Below are 19,657 nucleotides of genomic sequence, written 5' to 3'. Positions count from 1 at the left end.
TAGGGGAAATCCACCTACTCCAGGGGTTACAACACACAGCCCTACTTAGAAGTTGAGGTTTGGTAGACACACTATACCTGATGAGGTCTACAAAAGACGCCTTTTAAAAATCTAGGGAGAGAACTGCCCTCTTGACTTTCGTGGTGGAAAGCAAATCATTCCAATTTGGGTCGTATTTCCAGAGAGGCAGACATTAACATATTGTCTTCTTTTTTTTTGCAGGTGGGGAGAGTGGACAGAGGTTAAGGAATGCCCCAGGGGCTACCTGGTTGCCTTCACTCTGAATGTTGAATCCCCAAAAGGGCCAGGTGATGATACAGCAGCCAACAACATCCAGTTCAGCTGTGGCGATGGTGTTATACTGGAGGGCGAGTCTCCCACCTTTGGTACTTATGGCCAGTGGAGCAAGCGCTGCACCGCTGGTGCCATCTGTGGGATCCAAACAAAGGTGGAGGCTCCAGCTCCAGGTGATAGCACAGCACTTAATGATGTTAGGTTCTTCTGCTGTGACTGAATCACCTGGGCTTCATCCTGCCTTTGTTCTAATGGTTTGTTGTCATGAAACTTCACCAACAATAAATCTTAACCAAAGAGTTGTGTGTACCTTTTGGAGCTTTGTCCCTTCCTGATCTCAGTTCCTTAAGACTGCATGAATTGGTTTTGGATGGGAGTGTTGGGATACTACCAGGGAGACGAAGCCGTCAGGCAGGCCTCCACGTCATCTCTGGATGATGTCCCCGTCTCCCGTAGAACAGCACCAGTCAACTGGCGACACAAGCCTCAGACACATTCCAAGACTAGTGCATGCCCTTTCTGCAGAGTTTCCACAACTGAAGATTCAGCCAGGAGAGCATATTTACAGATTTATTCAACGTAGATCAGAACAAAGGAAAAACATGACTGCTTTCATTCGTGTCCAGGAAAACAGGCGGCTCAAAAGCTATATACAAAACGGAAGTTCCCAGAGAGAACAGTGCTGGGAGTAAACAGGCATGTGACACACAACAATCATGCCTGACCATTTAAGGTGCAATGGAACTGTATTCTAACAGGGAGGCCAGTGCAATGTTAAAGAGTGTACCATCCTAGAGCTGTAGTGTGATATCTTTAGCCCATTGATCTTGCCAGGCCAACCAGCCTCTCAGTTTGTCCCATGAGGTTGCTTTGAACAAATTGCACCCACTTGCCAATCACCAGCCATCTTAGGCACTGAGATCTCTTATGTCTGATCTAAGAACCATGCGGTAATATTTGAGGATTTGAAGGAATCTGAGCACCACACATAGCAGCCAACTCCAAGAAGCCAAGGTCCCTTCGCCTCCCCCATAAGCTATTTAAGGGGGTCACTCCTCCCCCCAAGTTGATGGGCACTGCCATTCTAATGGTGTGCATCATGTGATCAAATATGTGGGGTGGAGCTTACCTGCCTCCCTCCATATCGTTGGTACCCCTGTCACTAAGCCCCACCAAGAGCTCAAAGTGCAAGCAGAGTCTTATCCCGAATTTTAGCACTCAACATTTTAGCCCAACAGTGCTCAGCTCAGAGATAAGCCTCAGGCTGTTATTTGAGGGTAGAAGGCAACATTTGCAGATATTCCTACTCCAGGAGTGTGCAAATGCCTTTACTCTTAAAAAGTGCAAGCAGCATTTCACTTACCTTCGATCTATGCACAATGCTGAAACTAGAGAAAAGACTCTGCTTGCTCTTGGAGAGTAAAAAGCTGTTTTTTTTTGTTTTTTTATGACAACGGATGTTTGTTTTTTAATTACATGATCACGAAACACTACAGTCACCCTGACTGTACTCATTCAAGCCTGATTGCACTATTCTATAAATTATAATACAAGAACAAATACATATGTTAAGAACCATCCATGATCAAAAGTTCTCTGGCTGACAAGAAGGCTTTTTGAAGTTGTTACAATATAATGCAGGTAAAAATAGAAAGTTTAAAAACCAATCTCATCAGACTTCTGGAGGCGGCGCGAACGGCAATGGCGGTCCACTTCTTGTTGTGAAGGGGAAGCTCCGCAGAAAACGGGTCGTCTGCTACGGCGAAGCGGAGACCCGCATCGGAAACCCACAGGCAGCAAGAGCCTGTGGTCGTGGGACTCGGCAGGCGCCAGAAGCGGCCCCCGAAACGCAGAAGGGACCCCGTAAGGGGCTCCGGAACGTGGAGGGGGTATCGCGGCGCTGTGAGTCGATCGCTATTCCTGTGGAGTGAAGCCGCACAGCCGCTGTTGGTGAGCGCTGACCTTTTTTCCTGGAAATATTCGATCTTGAAAAAGCAACAACCCGTGAGTAAGAAAGGACTGTAAAAATCTGAGCCTAAATTACTACAAATTCGGGGAGATGTAAACAGGAAGTCCATCTTCCGCTGCTGCTTAAACTTCAAAGCAAAAGATTTTGACGTTTGGAGCCTTTGAAGAGGCGTTAAAAATAACTGATCTGCGCATTCATTGAAGCTGCTTTTGTGTAAAGTGAGGACTTTACCTGTTTTAGTGATTTATTTTTTATTTGGACTGTGCTAAACTTCTTCTTTTGGAATTACAATTTTATTGAGAAGCCCAGGTATTTGGACTGCCTGAATAATAGAACTGCCAGACTGCAGACTTTGATATTTTGTAACTGGGGTTTGTTACAACCTGAGTGTCTACGGACTGGCTACATTGAAATATCATTTTTGGCACTTGTGTAATGCTTTCTAAACCAACTCTGCTAAATACAAGTTAAGTTGAAGGCTCCTGGAAACTAAATTGGATTTTATTGACTTTTATTGACTTGGCTTCTTCCCTCAAGACATTTTGAGCTCCCTCTAGAGGATTTTGGATTTACAGTTGTGACTTTACTTTCTCTTTCCTTTCCTCCTATTTGACTGTTTACTCTCTGGGCTGCCGTATTCCCATGGGAACAACTTAGTTTGACCTTGACTATTAGACAAAACTGGAATGAGTGGTGCAAGAAAAAAAGAGGCCAGAGTAAGAACTAGACAAACAACCTTAGCCTTAGCCTCACAGGCACGTAGATCTTCTGTTCCTACTCTGCCGTCGGCAGGGGGAGAAGAAATTGAGCAATTACAGCTGGAAGATATGGCTGCAGGAGCATCTGGTTCAATTTTAGAGAAAATCTTTGAAAAATTGGAATCTTTGGACAAGAAAGTGGATGAACAAACGGCCAAGATTGACCAAAATGCAGCCTGCCTAAACAAAATAACTGAACAAGTGGCTCTGAACGTACAATCAATTGGACAGTTATCTGAGGCCACTGCAGAAAACCGCAAATTGGCTGAGGCAACCAGTCAAAAAGTTGAAAACCTAGAACAAGAGGTGAAACCACTGCACAAACAAGTTGGCGAGCAACAGATGTATTTGTCTATGATAGAATTGCGGAACCGGGAAAATAACTTAAGATTGAGGTCAATACCAGAACTTGAACAAGTAAACTTAATTGAGTTCCTGACCAAAGAATTCTCTAAATTCTGGCTTTTAGAGGAGGAAAAGGATTTTAAAATTGTGTCGGCTTTCAGACTTGGAAAGTTGGCAAGGAAAGACAAGCCCAGAGATTGTTTGATAACTTTGAGATCGAAGGAGGAAAGAGATAAAATACTAGGCCTACACTACGGAAGGTCACTGGACATTTTGGATACAAGAGCTGAAATTTACAAAGATATTCCGAAACAACTTCTGGACCTTAGATCCACCTATCTTGAACTGGTCAAACTGCTGAGGAGCAACTCAATTATTTTCAGGTGGGAATTTCCTCAGGGACTATCCTTTACTTTCAGAGGGAAGAAGGTTAAAATTAAAATAGCTGAAGATAGAGATAAATTTCTGATTGCCTACGGAGAGGACCTTCAGAAAGGGATTGAAACACCCTCTGGCCCTGGACCGCTATCTACACCTGCACCTTTGGAACCTGAAGATCCAGAGAAAAAGATACCACCACCAGAGGAATAACAGATTTATTCAGGATGTCTCTGCAACTTTTGAGCTGGAATATTAATGGATGCAACTCCCCAGAAAAAAGGAGGAAGATATTTCACATATTGAAAAAAGAACAATTGGACATTATTTGTTTGCAAGAAACACATGTGACCAGGCTCCATAAAAAAGTGTTAATAAACAAAAGATTAGGCCAAGAATTTATTTCTTCGGATCGAGTGAAGAAAAGAGGAGTGGTGATCTATGCAAAGGAGAGCCTGTCACCAAAATTTTTATTTAAAGATGAGCAAGGAAGAATTTTGGCAATTGAGGTACAACATCAAGGAGAGAAGTTTTTGATATTAGGAATTTATGCACCAAATGAGGGGAAATCGGAATTTTACAAGAAGTTGCATGAGAGTATGCTGGATTATCTGGACTATGACAACATCATCATGATGGGAGACATGAATGGGGTGGTATCAACCAACATGGATAAGTCACAAAGCCAAAATGTGACAAAAGATGGCAGACTACCTAAGACTTTTTTCGAACTGACTGACAATATGGACTTGATTGACATTTGGAGGACAAAGAACCCCTTGGGAAGAGAGGGAACATTTTTTTCTGAAGCCCAACTGACATTGACAAGAATTGACCAAGTATGGATATCTAGAGGTCTGGCACCTAAGATCAGAAAGGTGGAAATCTGCCCAAAGACCTGCTCCGACCATAATGCAGTAAAGATGGACATGAGACTACTACCAACCGGCTCCTTCAGATGGAAGATGAATGACAATTTGTTCAGAGATCAGGAGATTACCAAGAAGGGCCAAAAAGTCTTGAAGGATTATTTTGAGATAAATTTGAACACTACGGTGGAAAAAAGAATCATCTGGGATGCAAGTAAAGCCGTGATGAGGGGGTTCTTGATACAACAGAATGCTGTAAAGAAAAGGACACAAAATGAGAAAAAAGATAAGATTTTGGAGAAAATTAAAGAATGTGAGAAGAAATTAAGATCAAAACCGAAGTCACAGCTGATTCTGAGAGAAATTAAACTCTACCAAGCACAATACTCTAAATTGATAAACCAGGAAATAGAGTGGAAAGTTAAACTAATGAAACAAAGAACATTTGAATCGGCGAATAAATGTGGGAAACTGCTAGCATGGCAGTTGAAGAAGAGACAAAAACTAAATACAGTTACAAATTTAGAGATTGAAGGAAGAAACATTCAGAACCCTGTGGAGATTAGAAAGTGCTTCCAGAGATATTTCAAACAATTGTATACTCAAGGGCCGCAAAATGAGGTTGAGATAGAGCAATTTTTGATAAAGAATGGACTACCAAAACTATCACAAGAAAATAGATCAATCCTGAACTGCAAAATAACACAACAAGAGATTGAACAAGCCATTCAGAATATGCAACTGGGCAAATCTCCAGGGCCAGACGGGCTCACTGCCAAGTATTATAAGACACTGAAAGACTATTTGATACATCCATTGATGGAGGTTGGCAATGAAATCTTGGAGGGGAAGAAGGCGCCGGAATCGTGGAAAGAAGCTTTCATCACATTGATACCTAAATTGGAAACGGAAAAGACACAACTCAAGAACTACCATCCCATCTCCCTTTTAAATGTGGATTACAAAATATTTGCAGACATTTTAGCAAGTAGATTTAAAAAAGTTTTAAATGAAGTAATCCATAAGGACCAGGCAGGCTTTCTCCCAGGTAGACATTTGTTTGCTAACACAAGGAACATTATTGATATTTTGGAACTTCTACAAACAAATATCAATACAAAAGCTGTGTTAATCTTTATAGATGCAGAGAAGGCCTTTGATAATATTTCCTGGAAATTTATGAAGAAAAATTTGGAAGGGATGGGAGTGGGAAGGGGTTTTGAAAATGGGATAGATGCAATCTATTCAGAACAAAAGGCTAAATTGATAGTCAACAATGTGGTGACAGAAGAGTTTAAAATTGAAAAAGGAACACGACAAGGTTGCCCCATCTCTCCCCTGTTATTTATTTCGGTCCTGGAGGTGCTCTTGAACATGATTAGAGGAGACCGGTTGGTTGAAGGAATTCAGGTCGGAGCGAAACAGTACAAACTTAAAGCTTTTGCAGATGACCTGGTTTTGACTCTACAGGAGCCAGAATCTAGTACGAAAAGGGTATTACAATTGATTCAAGAGTTTGGTCGGGTGGCGGGATTTAAATTAAACAAGCAAAAAACTAAGGTACTGGAAAAAAAAACAGTTACAGAGTCAGAAAGGTTTCAGAAAGAGACAGAGTTAAACGTGGTTAAAAAAGTAAAATACCTAGGGGTGAACATAACAGCAAAAAATTTGAGCTTATTTAAGGATAATTATGAGAAATGTTGGTCAGAAATTAAGAGAGATTTAGAAAGTTGGTCAAGACTGAAACTTTCCTTGTTAGGCCGGATTGCTGCTATAAAGATGAATGTATTGCCAAAAATGTTGTTTTTGTTTCAAACTTTACAGATTGTGGACAAAACGGAGTGCTTTGGGAAGTGGCAGAGGGATATTTCCAAATTTGTCTGGCAGGGCAAAAAGCCCAGAATCAAGTTTAAGATATTAACTGATGCAAAAGAAAGAGGGGGCTTTGCCCTGCCAGACTTAAAGCTGTATTACGAATCAGCAGCTTTCTGCTGGCTAAAAGATTGGCTGCTTCTCGAAAACACTGATGTACTGGACTTGGAAGGTTTTAACAATGCTTTTGGTTGGCATGCATATTTATGGTATGACAAGGTTAAGATTAATAAGGCTTTCAAGAACCATATTGTCAGAAAAGCAGTGTTTAATGTCTGGATAAAATACAAAGACTTATTGGAAAATAAAACTCCAAGGTGGCTTTCACCATTGGAAGCTAAGGCCTGGAAAAGACTCAATATGGAGGCCGAATGGCCGAAGTATTGGGAAATATTAGAAAAAGATGGAGATAATTGGAAATTGCAGAGTATGGAGAAAATGAAAGACAAAGTGCGAGATTGGTTACATTACGCTCAGATTAAAGAAGTTTTTAAACTTGACAAAAAGTTAGGATTCCAGGTGGAAAAAATCGAAGTTGGAAACGGAATTGTTAGAGCCTAAGACTAAGGTACTTTCAAGAATGTATAACTTGCTGTTAAAATGGAACACACAAGATGAAACGGTCAAATCGGCTATGATAAAGTGGGCACAGGACATTGGGTATAATATCATGTTTGAGGACTGGGAAAGGTTGTGGACCATTGGGCTGAATTTCACTGCATGTAATGCTTTGAAAGAAAATGTTATGAAAATGATATATAGATGGTACATGACCCCAGTCAAACTTGCAAAAATATACCATTTGTCTGATAATAAGTGTTGGAAATGTAAAGAAAACGAAGGAACGTTCTTTCACCTCTGGTGGACTTGCCCTAGAGTGAAGGCTTTCTGGGAAATGATATATAATGAGCTGAAAAAGGTATTTAAGTATACCTTTCCTAAGAAACCAGAGGCCTTCCTTCTGGGTGTTGTCGGCCAGAGGGTGTTAAAGAAGGACCGAACATTTTTTATGTATGCAACAACAGCAGCAAGGATACTCGTCGCCAAGCACTGGAAAACCCAAGATTTACCCACACTGGAAGAATGGCAGATGCAACTGATAGACTACATGGAACTGGCCGAGATGACTGGCAGAATCCGAGACCTGGGAGAGGAGACGGTAGAAGAAGACTGGAAGAAATTCAAGACCTACCTACAGAAACATTGTAAATTGTATGAATGTTAAGAAGGATGCTAGATTATAAATAACTTGGCACCATTAAGCTAGATGAAGTGAAATATGAAGATAAGTTAAATTTAAGAAAAGACAAAATTTGGATAATTATTAGGCTAAATTTAAATTTTTAAGGTTTGAATAAATGATATCTAAAATCAGAGACGCAACATTGGAAAAATAGATAACAAGAATGGAAATAAGGTGATAAATTGCTGGTTAGATATTTATAAATTAGGAACACAGGAGCGGGAGATGCGAGGGAGTCCAAAGATGTTAAGAAAATACGTTACGATATGTGTTACTTTGTTTCTTTATTTGTATGGTAATAAAAAAAAAAACTTTCAATAAATATTTATATATAAAAAAAATATAGAATGGCTTGAAGGGCCACAATTGCCCACTCCATTCTATGCACAATGACAAAAAAAACACACACAAAAAAACCAATCTCATCAGAGAGTCATTTCCATTTGTATGGTGAAACAAATAAGGCAGTAAAAAGCTATTTTTTATTCTTAAAGGTTAGAGAAAGGGACCTCTGGCTTTCTGAATGTGTGTATGTATACTTGTCTGCCTGCCTCTTTCTCTCTCTATGTGTGTGCCTGTGGATTTTATTTATTTTCTATTTCTATTTATTTATTTGGATTTTTATTCTGCTTTTGGCCCCATCCACCCAGCCACATTCCAATCTACGTCTTGGGGCAAAATTGCTTCCCTGCTCCTCTCATATAGGGGTTGACGAATGGATATGTTATTTTCTTCTGAGTCCCGAAGCACAACAATCAAAACCATGGTTAGAGAGCAGTGGAGTAGTAATGGTAAAAGGTAAATGACCCCTGGATGGTTAAGTCCAGTCAAAGGCGACTCTGGGGTTGCGACGCTCATCTTGCTTTTAGGCTGAGGGAGCCACTGTTTGTCCACAGACAGCTTTCCGCGTCATGTGGCCAGCATAACTCAACCACTTCTGGTGCAATGGAATACCATGACGGAAACCAGAGCCTGCGGAAACACTGTTTAACTCCCTGCCACCGCGGTACCTGTTTATCTACTTGCACTGGTGTGCTTTCAAACTGCTAGGTTGGCAGGAGCCGGAACAGAGCAACGGGAGCTCACTCCATTGCAGGAATTCAAATTCAAATAGTGGATCCATGATCACATCTGTGGTCCCAAATGCTCAGGTGGCCAGAATAGAAGTTTCCCCCTCTTCCGTAAACAGTTGTTGTAGCTGAGTGACCCAGACTGCCACCCTCTTGGCAGAATGTAGTAGCTTTGGATCTAGTAGATCATCACCTGCTCTGCTCCACCCCAACCCCATTCCTGTAACATCTTGGACTTCCTGCTTCCTACTACTGGACACCTTTACTCCTCCAAACAGCAAATATCAGGAGTTAGCATTGCTCTTTCATTTATGATGCCACTGAACTGGATCCATCTCTGGATTTTTCTAAGTAGAGAAGGAATTTTAAAATGTTGTGCATTTTTTAAATGTCAGTTTTAAATTCAGACATTTGCATTTTGATCATGAAAACTGAGTGCATGATCAAGCCTATCCTCAGACCCAAGCACTCAGATCAATGCATCGTGTTAGACTGGAATGCTTCATCCAGGTCTCATGGGGAAACCATGAAAATATTTCTTTAAAAAACTGAAAGAGGACAAGCAGGAAGAGACACAGATGCAGAAAGGGAAGACAACAGAGGGAGGGAGGGAGGGAGGGAGGAAGAAAGAAAGAAAGAAAGAAAGAAAGAAAGAAAGAAAGAAAGAAAGAAAGAAAGAAAAGCAAGGGGCCAAGCAAAATCTTGCTGTCTTGAAGAAAATGGTGAAAATGAGATGATCTGCTTTATCTAGCTGGGGAGTGAATATATATATATATTTTAAAGGAATCCATGACTTGCAGGCCAGATGTGGCCCACAGCCAGATTTCCTCTGACTCTCCCAGCCCATGAACTGTTTAGCATGGGAGCTGTTAAGAGGGAAAAGGGCGTAGATGTTTTGCAAAGCATGCAATTGCATTTCCTTCCTCTGCAAGCAGTTCTGATACAAGAAAGTCAGAACAGAAGGGGAAATGCCTTAGCCAAGAGATAGACTTGTGTCCCTTGCAAATATGCACCAGGACAAGGACCTGGAATGAGAGTCAGCAGCCTGTCTTGTGATTTGCCACAACTCCCATGGATAGAGAGAGAAAACAAACTGCTGTAGCAACTGGGGACCATTGGGGGGGGCAAAGGGCCATGGAAATAAAACAGTATTAATAATTTTCTATTTCTTTTTAAGAAGCCTAACTGGGTGGGTGGCGCTGGGACGTGGGTGGCGCTGTGGGTTAAACCACAGAGCCTAGGACTTGCCGATCAGGAGGTCGGCGGTTCGAATCCCCGAGACTGGGTGAGCTCCCGTTGCTCGGTCCCTGCTCCTGCCCACCTTGCAGTTTGAAAGCACATCAAAGTGCAAGTAGATAAATAAGTACCACTCCGGTGGGAAGGTAAACTGACTTTGAATGTTTCAAAGACACTCTTATGTTTTGCCTTGGTAGAGAAGACCATGTTCATGATTCAGAGGCTGTGATCTGAGCACAGCTCAAGAAGTCTTTGTCTGTTCTGCCAGTACCAAAGTAGCCTATGCAGTTGTCTCACTTGTGATGACCATTCCCAGCTCTGGCACTGAAATCTCCCAGCAGGAATAGGCGGGACCCTTTGGACAGCTTGGTCCAGCTCCTTGTAGAAATGGTGCTGGGTTTTTTTGTTAGAGCAAAAAAGTTAAATAAAGTGAGGTAACTTATGATTTATAATGCTTCAAATTAAATTAGAAATATTTCAACTTCATTAAATAGAAAGGGTATTTGTTCAGACCCATCAATAAATCTATCAATTCATTTCCACAGAAAATTATTTTTTAGCAAAAAAAATTATCAGACAATTTCAAACATTACTTTCAGCTGTTAACTTCAAAAGTCTGTTTCAGCCATTAGTTTCACCAGTTAGATCCAGCCATTAAGTAGCTGTAGTTAGTTTCACCAGCTAGTTTCAACTATTAGTTTCATCAGTTCATTTCATCAGTTCGTTTCAACCATTAGTTTCACCAGTTAGATCCAGCCATTAAGTTGCTGTAGTTAGTTTCACTAGCTAGTTTTAACTATTAGTTTCATCACTTCATTTCATCAGTTCGTTTCAACCATTAGTTTCACCAGTTAGTTCCAGCCATTAATTGGCTGTTGTTTGTTTCAGCTATTAATTTCACCAGTTGGTTTCAAGAAGTCAGGGTACCACGAGGATTCAGATAAAGTGCTACCTTGGTTTAAGAACAGCTTAGTTTATGAAGAACTTGGATTAAGAACACTGCAAACCTGGAAGTAGGTGTTTTGGTTTGTGAACTTTGCCTTGGAAGCAGAACATGTTCCGCTTCCTGTTGAGTGTGTTCCATTTGTAAATTGAGTCCCCCACTGCTGTGGGAAAGCAAACCTTGGTTTATGAACACTTTGGTTTAAGAACGGACTTCAGGAATGGATTAAGTTTGTAAACCAAGGTGCCACTGTATTAGTTTCAGCACTTATACATTCTGGCCCTTGTTTTCAAAAAGTCAGTTTCAAGGATCCTTTCCAGCAATGAATAAGTAGAGAATACAGATCAGTTAAAGCAGAGTCAGCACCAGTTGTGGAGGAGCCATTGGCATCATGTCAATGTGCTCATCCCAACCAGCCCTGCTTGTGGCAACCATGGCAGGCGTCATCTGCTTCCTCTATTGGTTTCCAGGGACATCACTCACTACCCTCTAAAACTAACTCCTAGATCTTAAGTGGACAATAGGTGGGAGTTAAGCTGGGTGTCCATCATGGCTGCCACCCAGCCTGCCATCTTAAGTTGCCTAAATTGTAATGCTTTAGACCACCGATGTATAACATCAATACATTGCATAGGTCTGTGAACTGTACCATTACATTAAGGGTAACTTAAAACAGCAGGCTGGGTGACCATCACAGGATATTTAACAACATTATTTAACACTTAGGTCCAGCTCTGAGGGCCTTCTGGTGGTTCCCTCACTGCAAGAAGTGAGATTACAGGGAACCAACCAGAGGGCCTTCTTGGCAGTGGCGCCTGCCCTGTGGAACGCCCTCCCATCAGATGTTAAGGAAATAAACAACTATCTGACTTTAAGAAGACTTCTGAAGGCAGAGCTATTTAGGGAAGTTTTTAATGTTTAAAGTTCTATTCTGTTTTTAATGTTCTGTTGAAACCCGCCCAGAATGGCTGGGGAAACCCAGTCAGATGGGTGGGGTAGTAAAATAATAATAATAATAATAATAATGATGATGATGATGATGATGATGATGATGATGATGATGATAATATTCATCCCTGGGTTCCAGTATTATGGGAGAACTACATACCAAGCACAAGAGAGTTTTATAAAGGCATTGTGATATTATTTTTTGATCCATTCCCAAAGCATGGAATCTGCCTTTCATACATGTGATACATGTGGAGGTGATATTTTAGGTGAGCCATCTAGCATGGTCCCAAGATCTCTTCCATCATTAGTCGGTGCTGTTTAAGACACCATTTGGAATCTTAGGATCATCCCTCCCAATATGCTCCCAATATGTATTACATTGAATCATATTTGCTATTTTGTTGCAGGCTCAGTTGAAGGAGCTCACGTAAATCCCCAAATGACTTAGGCCCCCAAATATCTCAGAAAGCACCTCTTTATCTATAGACGCTCTCATGTGTCAAGATCTGCAGAGGGGCTCCCCGTGATACTTCCACTGCCTTCCAATGTTTGGGATGGTGGTGACCCAGGAGATAGCATTCTCTGTGGCTGTAGAATATTCTCCCTGGGAAGTGTGTTTGGCACCTTCACTATAGTTTTCACCACATACTGAATACAGTCCTCTTCATGCTGGCCTGTAACGCCCGAGATATATATTTTGAGGACTCACCCTATTCCCGTGACTGTTAAATACTGACCAGTTCTGTCCAGTCATGGAGCTGCAGAGCATGGCAGTTGATGCTCAGGAGGGAAACTCCCACATCTCCTTTTTCCTGTTCCTGGTTGCTGCCCACATTAATATAAGCAGCTCAGCTCAAACTCTTTCCCACATAGGATAATTGACTGCAGTGAGACACTGCATGAAGCAGCTTGCTGAAGGGAGAAAGGAAAACAAGGGCTGCCTCCTGTTCATAATTATACAAGCTAAGGCAGTGGCCAGAACTGAATGAGGTAAAGCAAGAAAACAAAACAACAACAACAATAATAAATAAATTCCAGCTGTGCTGTTATTCCCAAAAGGTGAGTAGTAGTTGTTGTAGTAGCAGCAGCAGCAGCAGTAATAATAATAATAATAATAATAATAATATTAAAATTATCATTTGCAGGGTCTTTTCTGTGCTGGCTCCACCCAAGGGTGACTGACCTTCAGGCATCTTGAAAGGCATTCAAGACTCACATGGTGTGATTGGCCTTCCCACTCATGCAATGAAAGTTGGATTGTGGAGTCTTTTTATTTTTATTTTTGTGACTATTCTGTTTTAGGTTTTAGTAATAAACTTGTAGGTTTTTATTGCTGTGAGTCACTTTGGACAAACCTTTGTTAACAATGTTTAGGAATTCTTGAGAAGCAATAATAATTACTCAGGGGTTAGGTAAAACCCAGCCATTATTGTTCTAGAAAATTAGAAAAGCCAACCAGTGAATCTGTTGCATCAGCCAAAAGCAACCACATATTCTGAAAAACAGGATTCAGGGATTTGGGGTTCAACATTCTCATGCTATTATTTTCCCACTTGATCTTTTGCTGCTAGATCTGCGGTGAGCTACCTTCCATGGCCCTCTTTATAGGTACTGCGCTCTTCTTGATCTTCTCCAGCTACCTCTCGGATGCACTACCCCAAAAGGCTAACAAAGAACTCTCAGTGCCAAATGGAGGGCCATGGGGTGATTGGGGACCCATAGAATTCTGTCGTGAAGGGTATGCAAATGGATTCACATTGAAGGTAGATACCTCCTTGTGTTCTCCTTTTCAGGCACCTTAGTGCCAAGTAGCTGTGACAATAAGTATGAATGGACAGTGTCCCGGGGCGGCTCTGCTCAGCTGTCCTCCATCTGACTGAGTTGCTTGGTGGTGAGGTCATTATGATGCAAACGTACTGGTTGCACACCTAAGGCCCTTTAGCATTTGAGGTTCTTCTTCATGTGCCTTCTCTGTGAGAGGTCTGGAGAGCAGCAACATAAGAATGGGCCTTTAATGTAGTGATTCCTCACTTGTGGAATGCTCTCCCCAGAGAGGTTTGCCTGGAACCCCTGTTACATACCCTTAGGTGCCTGGCAAAAGCATTCCTCTTCTCCCAGGGCTTTGGCTAATTAAACTGTTGGGAGAATTGTTTTTGTTTGTTATTATGGCATGCATTTTTGTTTTTTTACATTGTAAACCACCCTGTGATCTTCAGATGAAGGGTGGTATAGAAATTAAATACATGATGATGATGATATTGCACCATGCCAACAACAGCTGAAAAGTAATGGCTGGGTGAACGAAAAATGAATTCAGTTCATTTTGAAGCAAATTTCTAGTTCATCTTCAAGTTCATTCTCTTAAATGTGTTATTTACACTTTGGACCCTTTGTGCATTTAAGCTTAAATGTCATCATTTTGAGGGGAAAGAAAACAAACTATTCATATTCTGCTGTGTGTGGAATGATGGTTCCTTAGTCTTCTTAAGTAAATTTTATTCTTCAACACAACAGCTTGTGACTTTCTGGAGGCTGAAATATTTTTTTGCCAAGGAATATTTGGGCAAACTTGAATTGAACTGGGAACTGAAATAGTTCATTTTGTAAAGGGGCAAACTTGAACTGGAGTTAGTTCCTTTTGGGGCATGTCAAACGAGTTCCTTTTCAAATCAAACCATCCAAGTTCTGTACAATACTGTCAAATTCAGCCTGCCAATCTAGTGTGTGTGAAATTCCTCTTGAAGATGCTGTGCTTTGCTCTTAAAAGTGGTCTTATTGCATTCACAGCTTCTCTTCTCCCCCAGGCAGACACAAAGGAACAACCACGGATAAAAGATGATACATCTCTGAATGGCATCCGTCTTTCTTGCACGGATGGTTCAGAAATTCAATCTGCTGTTGGACGGTGAGTAACTTTAAATATTCCATTCCTTGGTTTTGTTGATAGAAAGAAGTATGGAACCAAATGTGGCAGCTTCTTGAGGAGGATACATCTTGGATTATGTTGACTTATTCATGGGCTGCCAAACCTGAGTGCATCAACAATGCAACAGGGAGGGATGTGATAAAATAGCGAAATGCAATGTAGAAAAGACAGTTGCTTAACATTCGGATGTAGTTCCCGAGTACATCACGTTTACTTCTCCAAGAATTAATCATTGAGCTAACAAAATTAAATAAAACAGAATTCCATTCTACATCTATTTCCATATGAGGTGAATAAAATGTGAAGAGAATGCAACATTACCTGTGTAATAAAATGTAGACCGTATTAGTTGAGAACAAGGGTAAAAAATTACAAAATAACTCATCTAATCACAGAAAGATATAAAATTGATATCACCAACCGTTGCTGATATGAAAAGTATTATAAAATTTACCTGTTCCTGTGTGCATATTTCCTGAAGAACGTAAAACACAAAATAACAATAGAAATAAGAAATGTTCACCCCGCCACCGAAATCATTCTTTATAGCTATTATCCAACTTTCCAAAAACTTAACAATTCTTGAGATGGTTTGAGCCCTTTTTTGTTAAAATATACCTTCTATATTTCCTCAAAGTCAAAGCAAGAAGGATTCTTTGGGGGAAGCCATATGCTTCAAATGTGTGCTGAATGGCTGTGAATGTATGGTGCAGACATGATTTGAGCAAACATTTCTTCAGAGTATTAACACCACTATCTTTGTCAGGTATGGACAATGGACAAAGAAGGAGACTTGTCCTAAAGGCCGTCTAATCTCATTTTCTCTGAGAGTACTAGAACCACAAGGAAAATGGGTTGATGATACATCTGCTAACAATATCAAGTTCCGCTGTGAAGATGGGCTTGTCCTGACAGGCCATTCAATTGACTGGGGTACGTATGGCCCATGGAGTACAATCTGTTCTAAAGGTGCCATATGTGGAATTCAGACAAGAGTTGACAGTGACTTGACATCCGGCGACATGACAGGACTTAACGATGTGCTCTTCTACTGCTGCGACTGAACCATGTGGGTTTCACCTGACAATAGCTCAGTTCCCTGTGCCCCAATGGCTCCATGACGTGAAACTTAATAATAAAATGTATTCCCAATGAAGAGTTCTGGGTGTCTTTTTTTGATGCACTGTGCCTTAAATCTTCATGTATGGCTTGTTAGCAAAGCTATTTAAATCTTGGTAATGCTTTCTTGAGGAAGCGGAACACAACATTGTATAACTTGAGGAGAAAGCAACAGAGAGGCTTTTGTCTTTCTTAGGTCAGGCACCGGACATAGTAGGAAGGCTATGAACTATATATAACAGGGGGGAACTCCCACAGAACTACACAGCCAATCAGAGCGCTCGCTACCTCAGTGAGTGTTGTGCCACTTTGCTTGGTTGTTAAGCAAAACCTCAGCCACCTGGTTTGCTGACTTACTAATAACAGAATGAATGCTAAAGTCACACACAGAACAATCTCTGCTGTGGCAATTGCATCATAGCTGCTGGATTGGAGAGAGGACAGAGAAGGATGAATGGATACAGAAGAATGTAAGAAGAAGCCTGCTGCATTGTACGACAGGTCTATCTGGTCAAGCTTCCTGTTACTCAGAGTGACTTCTCAGATGCCTTTTGAAGCCCAGAAACTGGCAGTGAGTGCACAGTCCCACTGTTGTTCCATGGCAGTTGATGTTCTGATAGGGCTGTCATACTGTACGTCCATAATTTCCCTGACTTAGCTGGGATTCGTCCATTGAAAATGGCATCCAGGGGGCAGGATTTTCTAAAAGCAGGCTGTCACTTTTTAAAATAGGACAACCCATATTTTTAGAGGTGATATTTTCACACGTGTCCTGAACCCCAACGTAACTGGATTCCACAGAGGAGTCACAGAAAAAATATGGCTGGTCAAGGGAACCATAGACTCAAAAAGGTTGAAAACCACAGCAGTAGACAAAGCCTACACTGCTTATTCAGGCTCAAACCAGTGAGTATGGAACAGTCAAACAGAAAACACTTGCTTTACCAACACAAACTTTGGCATTGTCGGAGTCCTGGCTTGCAGCAGCAGGTTGTTCGCAACCTCTTTTTTCTGTTCGCCATCAGCTGCAGAAATCTCAAGGTACTGAACCACATGAGGATAATACAGCTCTCAATCATTTCCGTCTCCATTGCACTAATGGTGCAATAAATGAGTCTACATCAGGAACCTGAGTATTCTTTAGATTTCTCTCCTACTATGATGCGGGTGGCACTGTGGGTTAAACCACAGAGCCTAGGACTTGCCGATCAGAAGGTCGGCGGTTCGAATCCCCATGACAGGGTGAGCTCCCGTTGCTCGGTCCCTGCTCCTGCCAACCTAGCAGTTCAAAAGCATGCCAAAGTGCAAGTAGATAAATAGGTACCGCTCTGGCGGGAAGGTAAACGGCATTTCCGTGCGCTGTTCTGGTTCGCCAGAAGCGGTTTAGTCATGCTGGCCACATGACCCGGAAGCTGTACACTGGCTCCCTCGGCTTATAAAGTGAGATGAGCGCCGCAACCCCAGAGTCGGTCACGACTGGACTTAATGGTCCTTTACCTTTACCTATGACCTTGTAGCTTTCAGGTGAAGGGCTGCCGGAAATGTCTTATGAATTATTTTTGCCTCCAGAACAGCTACAGAAACCACTCTCAGTAATTCCCAGCTTCATAGAAGGAACCCAAGTCTCATTCAACAAAAAGTTAACATATTGTATTATCTTTCAGTAAACTATGGTGAAAAGCACAGCTAGTGAGGAGTCACAACACAATTCCACCAGCGCAGAGTGGCAGCTTGGTCTTGAGGGTTTCCTGAGTCAATCACAGAATACCTTTTGGTATCCAGCATGAGAAGTGTAGGAAAAATGGTAGCTATTTAACAGGGATTACCATTTTTACAGTTCAGAGGTTATTTGTTCTAGTAAGCTAGAAATACATGTTGCTTTATAAATAAAAACATTTCTTTTTAATTTAGCAGTTAGTTTTCTTAGAGTAGGTCTGATGAAGTTAAACCTTGCCTTCCAAGACCCACTCATTTCATGAAAGTCCATTCTAATTTATCAAATGCCTTTTCTGTGTCAGCAAGGAATGGAATAGCAATTTTGTTTCTTTGTAATAGTTATACCAAGTATTCTCCTTAGTATCCTGAAGAAATCTCCCTTTAATGAAGCTGATCAGTATGCATACATTCAGACAATCCCCTTTCTAACACATTCAGCAAAAATGAATGTCAAAATCTTAGAGTCAATTTAGAAGAGATATTGTTATATGGTAGCCAACCAATGATAAATCTTTATTTGAGTTTGATATCAAGAGTTTTTAATTGAATTAACACTCAAACTCTATTAAAATCAAGTGGAAGATACCTGCATTCTCAGGGAATTGCTGATATTTCCAGGAGGACAAAATATCTTTTAAACTAAAAAACAAGAATCCTAAGGTAATCAAACTCACCAGCAAAGAACAATAAAATGAGAACTGAAGATGCTCTGTAGCCATGAAATGTTAAGTACCTGATTGAAAATAAAATGGAAAACTGTGGAGGGTGGCTGAGATGGTTAAAATTCCTTAACAAGAGCTGCAGTTTTATTGCAACATTGCTTATATATCTTCTCTCTCTCTCTCTCTCTCTATATATATATATATATCAGCTACTAGTTTTTCTGGAGGGCCTCCAACACAAGAAAGTATGTGTGTTGTTTTATCACAACATTGCTACCATGGTCTTCTTCCATAGTTGGGGAGACTGGGACAAGTCTCAGTACTGTGACCATGAGCGCCTGGTTGCCTTTGCTTTGAGTGTGGAACCTCCCAAGGATGGGGTGGATAATACAGCAGCCAACAAGGTCTACTTCAAATGTGAAAACGGGAGAGGAATGTTTGCTAATAGAATATGTTAGGGCTATTATGTCAGCGTTTGCACCTGCTTTTCTGGTGCTATATGTGGGCTGCAGACAAAGTACAGCCTGATCAAGGAGAAGGTGATGATGCAGCACTTAATGATATTAAGTTTTACTGATGTAGATGAAGCTTGTTCTAATAGTTTGCTGACCTGGAATTTAACCACAATTAAATGCTAAACAAATATGAGTGTGTGTCCTTTTTTTTGAGACCAGTTCCTCAATTCTAGAAAGAAGACTAACAAAAGAATAATGTGGAAGAGCAGCAAGCGCATAACCACATAGAAGCCTTCGCCCATCCAGTGGCATCCAAATACTTGGACTACAACTCCCATTAGCCATTGCTTTAAAATGAATCTGGGAGTTCCTTCTACATTGTGTGGATAAGAAACTTCCTGGATCATTTTGGACCTTTTAAAAAGTCTTTCCTGATGCATGTGTGACTGTATTTAACTTCTTCACGGCATTTGTGAATCATAGCTGTGACTTCACTCATTGGCTGAAAACACTAAATAGTAGGAGCAGACTCATGTCTTCCTTTTTGTGTTGAATGGGGACTGCACATTTTCATTCATAACTCTCATTCTATAAGGTCTAGAGACTTTGTGGTTACTTTAAAATGGAAGCTCGGTGTCTAGGCCCAGGATAGAAGTACCTGCTGTGTCATCCTCTTGGTGGACCTGATGCAAAAAAACGAAAAGATTAAATGACAATGTCTGAATTTGTTGGTGGAGTTCTCCAGCTAAACAGTGTTTACAAAAATGCATATATTAGGGGAACGTGTACATTCTAAAAATTATGTTTTGCTTGTGAAGACCCCTGAGACCTCCCAAGAAAGACACAAATGA

At 41.0% G+C, this 19,657-nt stretch overlaps 1 pseudogene across 1 annotated transcript; it reads left to right on the top strand.

Annotated features, from left to right (window-relative positions):
* The first annotated feature begins 13,503 nt into the window (after positions 1 to 13,503).
* On the top strand, positions 13,504 to 15,918 carry LOC309340661 (vitelline membrane outer layer protein 1 pseudogene; annotated as a pseudogene). The gene is made up of 3 exons: positions 13,504 to 13,691; positions 14,733 to 14,833; positions 15,621 to 15,918. The product of its transcript is annotated as a vitelline membrane outer layer protein 1 pseudogene (transcript).
* Positions 15,919 to 19,657: the final 3,739 nt, after the last annotated feature.

The sequence above is a fragment of the Podarcis erhardii genome (genome assembly GCF_964252035.2).
Source record: "Podarcis erhardii genome assembly, chromosome: 4".
NCBI lineage: Eukaryota > Metazoa > Chordata > Lepidosauria > Squamata > Lacertidae > Podarcis > Podarcis erhardii.
Note: the sequence above shows the minus strand (reverse complement) of the source record. Positions and strands in the feature narration are given on the sequence as shown.